A 9,037-nucleotide genomic window follows, 5' to 3' on the forward strand; every position below is an offset into this window, starting at 1 on the left:
AGCTGCTATCATCAACAGTGCTGTTAAATCAACAAACAGGCCCTGGAGGGTAGAAGTAGGCCTAATGCCTGTTTCAGCTTGGTGTCTGCTCTGTGAAGCAGGGGTCCAATTGTGTGCACTGGAGAGCATTTAAACAGCCAATTGTGTCATGTGTTTGGCTTGTGAGGGGAGCAGGGCAGGACTGGGCAAGGCAAGGCCTGAGGAGAGGGAACGCTAATTAGACTGTGGTAATTAGGGTCTGTGAATGCCGGATCATCATCACGAGGCTGGCATCACCACTGAGATTGTACTTAGTAAGTGCATTCATATGTACACACAAAGAAAGACACATACATACACACGCACACACATGAAAGCACATGTGCGCTGCAAGTACACACTCTTCAGCATGGTTGGAGACTCTTATCCTCAATAATTGCTCTTGTCTTTTCCTTCTCCCCATTCCTCTCTCCATGGCTCTGTGTCTCTTGATGGAGAGTTATAGTTTAGGCCCTACTTTAATTAGACATACAAACTTAGTCTTGCTCAAAGTTCCTGATGTGCTTTGAGAGTCCAAGGACAGGCACAAATTTCCTTTTTTCTTTTAACAAGTCAGAAACCTACAGTATTTTTGGCTCTAGAGAAAACCTTGTTCCTTCTGGAGCCACTCTTTTCCTCTGCAGAGTCTAGCCTCTACAGTAGAACAACAGTGCCCTCTAACGTCTTACGTGCAGTACTACCGGAACTCTCAGCTTTTAGAATGGTGGAGCATACCTTCAATTGACAACTCTGACTCACCCATAGGGAACAGGAGCGTTTTTTCTTTCATGCACTATGGGGGGCACTGGTACTGTAAAGGGTGATGGAAGGGTAATTTGCTATAGTCGGGAGAGAGAGAAGAACATTGAGGTCCAAAAGGTTCCCTGCAGTAAGAACAACTTCGACCAGCGTTCTTTGAGAACACAAAGTACAGCATGAGTAAAATAGAGTAGGGCTTTCATGCTGAAAATAAAAGGTCTGCTGATTATGAATTCATAGCACGGTCTGCATGCATTATACCAAACAGTGCTTTCTAATTTTTGTGTCGGCTTGAGTCCTGAGCCATTCTGTAATTACATTGCTGTAGTCTCTGTACTGTAAGTACGGCCAAGGCCAAGGCTGGGGGAGGTTATGTGATACCCTGGCAACAGCAGTTAGATTTTTTATTTGTCCTCATGGTCAGTGAATCAGTCTTTCTAAACAGTGCATCTCAGTAACTTGTCCCCAAATGGACCTGTCTCCGTCCCCAAATTGACCTGTCCCCGTCCCCAAATGGACCTGTCTCCGTCCCCAAATTGACCTGTCTCCGTCCCCAAATGGATCTGTCTCCGTCCCCAAATGGACCTGTCTCCATCCCCATATGGACCTGTCCCCGTCCCCAAATGGACCTGTCCCCGTCCCCAAATGGACCTGTCCCCGTCCCCAAATGGACCTGTCCCCGTCCCCAAATGGACCTGTCCCCGTCCCCAAATGGACATGTCCCCGTCCCCAAATGGACATGTCCCCGTCCCCAAATGAACCTGTCCCCGTCCCCAAATTGACCTGTCCCGTCCCCAAATGGACCTGTCTCCGTCCCCAAATGGACCTGTCTCCGCCCCCAAATGGACCTGTCTCCATCCCCAAATGGACCTGTCTCCATATGGACCTGTCCCCGTCTCCAAATGGACCTGTCCCCGTCCCCAAATGGACCTGTCCCCGTCCCCAAATGGACCTGTCCCCGTCCCCAAATGGACCTGTCTCCGTCCCCAAATGGACCTGTCTCCGTCCCCAAATGGACCTGTCTCCGTCCCCAAATGGACCTGTCTCCGTCCCCAAATGGACCTGTCTCCGTCCCCAAATGGACCTGTCCATAGCCTACTTTATAGTAGTACATACTTTATAGTAAAATAATTTTGTATTCTGTACTCAGTGACAAATGCAAAGATATTTAAGCTCAAATCTTTTTTGTTTACCACTAAATTTAGCACACACAAGACTCACACACTGTTTGGGGCTAAATTAAATACTATACTGCACAATGATTCCAGCTGCCAAAGACATTCCAGCTGCATTCCTAAATGCATGTTGTTTTGGGATCGTGTGTATATAGTAAGCCACATACTTAGGACAAACGGAATATTTTCTAAAGTCAACCATTTCAAGTTTCCGAATATTTTGTGCATCACTTTTTATCAAATATATCGCTCCAAATCCTTCCAAACCACACATCTAGCTAATATCACAACACCAACAACAATAAACACACACAGCAACTGATTACTTTACAAACTGCATGCTAAATCATTATTCTCAGCAATACCAAATCTCTCTGGTTTTTGTTGAAAAGTTCTGATTGAACTTTAGCACCATGTGTCTTACAAGAAAATCATTGACCTAAAAACAATTCCACCAATATATCCACACTGTTGATAAGCAGGTCAAGACTTACAATCAAAGGAATTCAAAAAGAAAGAGGGGTCCTTAAAACCGAGGTCTATCAAGGTTCAAGGTCAGAGATTACATCTAAACTAAGTGTCTTGGAAAGTGCTACTGTGCAGGTCTTAATGTCTAGTTAAGAACCACTCAAATAATAAGACACACAGCCTACACCTATACATAGTAGTGTTGCAGCACCCTGAAAGGATTGTTCAATCAGCTGCCAGTCTATGGATACTGTCATGGTAACATAGACCTTCCCTCCAGTATACTGTAAACTCTGGAGCAACGTCCACGACTAGAGGAATCTCAAGGAATCTCAACTGACAATGAAGACAGGATTCAGTCCATTAAAGTTCAAAATCAGACTTTGTTGCAAGAGAAAAGTAAACACTAAATCACACATGTACAGCTTTCTCAGCTGCTATTTTCTTGCATCATTAAAACACTGGGCTTCCCAAAGAGTGACAGTAAATCATATCTAAACAACCTTGATATTTGTGACATTCTTTTAAAGTGTTAAGTCTCAGTCGTCCGAGTAACTTACGAGAGTGAGTGTAGGGCTGCCAGAGTGAGAGCGAACAGGACTGTAGCTCCTGCTTCGCCACTGGAAGACAGCAGAGAAACCACATGAATAATGTGTTGTGATCATGTGGTAATTGCTAAAGCAAGGTCTAGGATTCTACAGTGATTCTTTAGGGAATGAAGGTGTATTAGTACCAGAGCTCCTCTCCTGGTGACGACCTCTCCCTTCACTATGACACTGTCCCCCTCCACCAGCGCTGGCCACACATGGTACACCACCAGAGGAGCAGTAAACTCAGTCATAGCTATGACGATACCTGACAGAGAGAGGGAAAAAGAGAGAGGGAGAAGGGAGTGTAAATATACGACAAGGGTGACATCAAGTGGTAGGGATAGGAATTATATATCTCATCTTGTTATTGTTACTTCATGAAGTCAATGGATGCAGACTGACTTGTTGTCGCTGTAGAGTTCCAGAGTTCATGAAGTCAATGGATGCAGACTGACTTGTTGTCGCTGTAGAGTTCCAGAGTTCATGAAGTCAATGGATGCAGACTGACTTGTTGTCGCTGTAGAGTTCCAGAGTTCATGAAGTCAATGGATGCAGACTGACTTGTTGTCGCTGTAGAGTTCCAGAGTTCATGAAGTCAATGGATGCAGACTGACTTGTTGTCGCTGTAGAGTTCCAGAGTTCATGAAGTCAATGGATGCAGACTGACTTGTTGTCGCTGTAGAGTTCCAGAGTTCATGAAGTCAATGGATGCAGACTGACTTGTTGTCGCTGTAGAGTTCCAGAGTTCTGGGTCGCTGGTAAAGGCCAAGTCCAGAGGAGAGTCCAGTGTCTGCATGGCGAACGCCACTCTGCATGTCTCCCTGATGAAACTGCTGATTAGGACAAAGTCCACCTCCGGAGAGAAGGAGATCCGTGGGTTCACATTCATGGTGTTGATCACGTCCTGGGAGTGGGAACAACATTACAATACACTCAGACACACACCTCCTAGTAATAAACACTCAATGAACTACAGTGCATGAGACTCTATAAATTGGAATGTAAAGGTGACTGGAATTCACAGGTTTTTGTAAAATGTCAGACATATCAGTAAGAGAGAAAAGTGTAGGCCATACATTAACACTGGCCTGCACGTCGTAGAGGTCCAGGTTTGTGACGATATAGTCCCACCACCGACTCCTCCAGGATCTCTGGCCCCAGGTGGGAGGGAGACAGGTTCTTCCTCACACGCAGCTTAAACTGGCAGTAGGCCAGCTTGGCTGCCTGGAAGGCCTCCTGATAAACATAAACACACACACACACGATTAGAGATACTGTATGGAATAGGAGATTTACAGAGAAACCAAAACCTCAGGTCTGACATATCAAATTCACAGGTTGTACTGTCTGCAGAATTATTCCATATGTACAGGATGTCCAGATTTCATACCACAGTGGCGATGAAGATGATTCTCTGGACAATCTCCAGGTTGTCTATGTAGCGTCTCAGCAGGCTCTGGGCCTCTAGGCACTCCACAGCATACAGGTCACTGAATCGGGACACGAGCCGTGCTTGGCGAGACGAGTTGTTGAGCTGGGCCCGGGTGGGAGACTCACTCCTCAGGGGGCTGGAGTGGTGGCTATGTCTGGGCAGGGGGCTGGTGGAACGACTCCTCACCAACCTGACAGAGATACAAAGGGAGAGTGGAGAGGAACGTGTTCAAAATATCATTCAAAAGAGGAAAAAGGCAAGTAAAAAAATACATAATTTTCAGCACATTTTGGGCCATATTGTGGGAGGAGGAGATACAGTAAATGGATATGAGATTTACTGTGTATATGTGTGTCCTGCTCACCTCTCTTGCAGCATGCTCTTCTCTGCTGTGAGGAAAGACACCTCATCCCTCAGCAAACGCCCTTGACTCTCAGAGTCATCCAGAACATTCAGCTTCCTCTTATAGGTCTCCACCTGGTCACGGGCCGCACGCAACCTGACACACAGATACACACCATAATAACCTCAGAACATACACATCAATAAGCCAAAGAGGACAAATAATACGCACATGAAAATTGTACTAAACTGTATTTATTCCATTCCTTTAATTAGATTTGTGTGTATTAGGTCGTTTTTGTGGAATTGTTAGATTACATGTTAGATATTGCTGCACTGTCAGAACTAGAAGCACAAGCATTTCGCTACACTCACACATTAACACCTGCTAACCATGTGTCCGCCAGTCTGTAAACCCATTTAACATACCAGTAATTGAATCCAACTTAGACCAGAAAGTTAGTCATACATTACCTGGTGTAGACTTATGTGATCGGATTTAAATGAGTAGGTCCATTGTATGGATTATTAGTGCAGACTTACTCCTGTTTGCGAGACTCCAGCTGCAGGTGAGTGGAGCACAGCGTGCACAGTGTCCATCTTCTGCATGTCACTCTCATGGGTGGCAGACAGCACCCTGATCTTCCACTCCTTCTTCACAGACTCCTGCATGAGCATTTAGCCTTGACTATCATTGTCTTAATCACAATGTGACAGAACAGAATATAATATAACAAATAACTTAATAAAAATAATTTCTACTTAACAAATCATTTTATCTCTGTACAACCATAACAGAACACAGATGATTTCACCTGAATGAGATTGAGGCTGGTGTTGTTGGTGACAGAGGAGGTTGCCATGGGGAAGCAGATCCCCAGCCATGGCAGCAGACGTGATTTGAGCACGTCCACTCCTGCATAGTGACCACCTAACTCAAAAGAAAAAGAGGCATTATTAGACAATTGTTTGGGTAAGGCAAAAAGAGAGGAGTGTTTTAAGAAGCTTAGACACATACCCTCTCTAGCAGTGAGGTTGAGGATGGTGAATAGTTGTCCCTGTATCTTGGAGGTGAGCTTCACCAACTCACAGCACCTGTTCAGATTCTTGTCACAGGTGATGACCTAGGAAGGTGGCAAACTGGGTTGAGAATAATGACCCAACACAAACTGGACATACAATTTAAAGCTAGTCCTTAACTGAAACAATAACAAAGCGGTCGCCCTGCCTCTTTTGGTAAAAAGCTGAGGGATGGGCCTGGAGAAATGTAACTACTCTCAAATTCATAGACAGAGATTATGACCATCCATTATATCAAAATGATAGTTTTAACCATGTTTACATTGTTTACAAACATTGGAGTCAAACAAGCTTATATTTTGGGTTCTGATGGGGTGTGTCTGACAGTTGAACTAAGTACAGTGCCTTGCGAAAGTATTCGGCCCCCTTGAACTTTGCGACCTTTTGCCACATTTCAGGCTTCAAACATAAAGATATAAAACTGTATTTTTTTGTGAAGAATCAACAACAAGTGGGACACAATCATGAAGTGGAACGACATTTATTGGATATTTCAAACTTTTTTAACAATATCAAAAACGGAAAAATTGGGCGTGCAAAATTATTCAGCCCCCTTAAGTTAATACTATGTAGCGCCACCTTTTGCTGCGATTACAGCTGTAAGTCGCTTGGGGTATGTCTCTATCAGTTTTGCACATTGAGAGACTGACATTTTTTCCCATTCCTCCTTGCAAAACAGCTCGAGCTCCGTGAGGTTGGATGGAGAGCATTTGTGAACATCAGTTTTCAGTTCTTTCCACAGATTCTCGATTGGATTCAGGTCTGGACTTTGACTTGGCCATTCTAACACCTGGATATGTTTATTTTTGAACCATTCCATTGTAGATTTTGCTTTATGTTTTGGATCATTGTCTTGTTGGAAGACAAATCTCCGTCCCAGTCTCAGGTCTTTTGCAGACTCCATCAGGTTTTCTTCCAGAATGGTCCTGTATTTGGCTCCATCCATCTTCCCATCAATTTTAACCATCTTCCCTGTCCCTGCTGAAGAAAAGCAGGCCCAAACCATGATGCTGCCACCACCATGTTTGACAGTGGGGATGGTATGTTCAGGGTGATGAGCTGTGTTGCTTTTACACCAAACATAACGTTTTGCATTGTTGCCAAAAAGTTCAATTTTGGTTTCATCTGACCAGAGCACCTTCTTCCACATGTTTGGTGTGTCTCCCAGGTGGCTTGTGGCAAACTTTAAACGACACTTTTTAGGGATATCTTTAAGAAATGGCTTTCTTCTTGCCACTCTTCCATAAAGGCCAGATTTGTGCAATATACGACTGATTGTTGTCCTATGGACAGAGTCTCCCACCTCAGCTGTAGATCTCTGCAGTTCATCCAGAGTGATCATGGGCCTCTTGGCTGCATCTCTGATCAGTCTTCTCCTTGTATGAGCTGAAAGTTTAGAGGGACGGCCAGATCTTGGTAGATTTGCAGTGGTCTGATACTCCTTCCATTTCAATATTATCGCTTGCACAGTGCTCCTTGGGATGTTTAAAGCTTGGGAAATCTTTTTGTATCCAAATCCGGCTTTAAACTTCTTCACACCAGTATCTCGGACCTGCCTGGTGTGTTCCTTGTTCTTCATGATGCTCTCTGCGCTTTTAACGGACCTCTGAGACTATCACAGTGCAGGTGCATTTATACGGAGACTTGATTACACACAGGTGGATTGTATTTATCATCATTAGTCATTTAGGTCAACATTGGATCATTCAGAGATCCTCACTGAACTTCTGGAGAGAGTTTGCTGCACTGAAAGTAAACGGGCTGAATAATTTTGCACGCCCAATTTTTCAGTTTTTGAGTTGTTAAAAAAGTTTGAAATATTCAATAAATGTCGTTCCACTTCATGATTGTGTCCCACTTGTTGTTGATTCTTCACAAAAAAATACAGTTGTATATCTTTATGTTTGAAGCCTGAAATGTGGCAAAAGGTTGCAAAGTTCAAGGGGGCCGAATACTTTCGCAAGGCACTGTACATGAGGCTTTTACATTGTTCATGAATCAGTGGGGTATAGGTCATTCATTTATAAGTCTAAAAATAGATGTAGCAACTAAGGATTCTAGCTTTTAATGTAATCTCAGCTGTGGGGTCAATTTAGGAGACTTTAGTGATTATCTTTATTAATCATATTGAATCCAGGATATGTGCATATAAAATGACTTACCCGTGACTTCCAGTGAGTCAAATGCTTTAGTTGTTCTCTGAAGTATGTGATCATGTATTGGTCCAATTAGGACATGCCTTTCAGGTTCCTACCAAAATGCTCGCGGGGCTTGCTCGAGACACTTGCATTCAGTCACAAGGAATGGTTTCACGGTTGCCATGACGACTGGCGTCGATAGCAACCAAACTCCTAAATCAATGTCATCAAAACAAGTGAATCCCTTTACTGTTACATTGTTACAATTCATTGCGATACAGTGTAACACACATGCCAACGTCAAATTATTGTAATATATTTGACTACATCTAATTAAGTGTGGCGTAATCAAGTAGGCTAATCAACTTATTTTAGAGACATGTTTGGATTTTTTTATTTAACTAGGCAAGTCAGTTAAGAACAAATTCTTATTTACAACGAAGGCCTACCAAAAGGCCACCTGCGGGAACGGGGTTGGGATTAAAAATAAATTAAATAAAAATATTGGACAAAACACACACATCACGACAAGAGAGACAACACTACATAAAAAGAGACATAAGACAACAGCAACACAATGATAACACAGCATGGTAGAAACATAAAAAGAGACCTTAGACAACAACAGCATGGTAGCAACACAACACAACATGGCAGCAGCACAAAACAGGGTACAAACATTATTGGACACAGACAACAGCACAAATGGCAAGAAGATAGAGACAACAATACACCACGTAAAGCAGCCAAACTGGATAGACATTTTAAGGACGAAACAAATGATCAAGGGAAGAAAACATTTGATTGAACCCAAGTGATTCATTCAATCGGCTATGGAATTCCACAACAATATCATATTTCTTACAGACTACTATTATTTAGACAACGATTCATTTACATATAAATACCAATTGTAGCCTTATAAAGGCCTAGTTGGTTACTTTTCAGCCAAAAGATGTAGGTAGTCCTTGTACCAGGACTCTGCATAACGCTGAAGGAAGATGTGTTCACCAGCTTCCTTAGCGAATCGGCCAT

At 43.2% G+C, this 9,037-nt stretch overlaps 1 pseudogene; it reads right to left on the reverse strand.

The window, feature by feature from the left end:
• Positions 1 to 2,783: 2,783 nt before the first annotated feature.
• Positions 2,784 to 9,037, reverse strand: LOC109903005 (mitochondria-eating protein-like; annotated as a pseudogene).

The sequence above is a fragment of the Oncorhynchus kisutch genome, linkage group LG13 (assembly GCF_002021735.2).
Source record: "Oncorhynchus kisutch isolate 150728-3 linkage group LG13, Okis_V2, whole genome shotgun sequence".
NCBI lineage: Eukaryota > Metazoa > Chordata > Actinopteri > Salmoniformes > Salmonidae > Oncorhynchus > Oncorhynchus kisutch.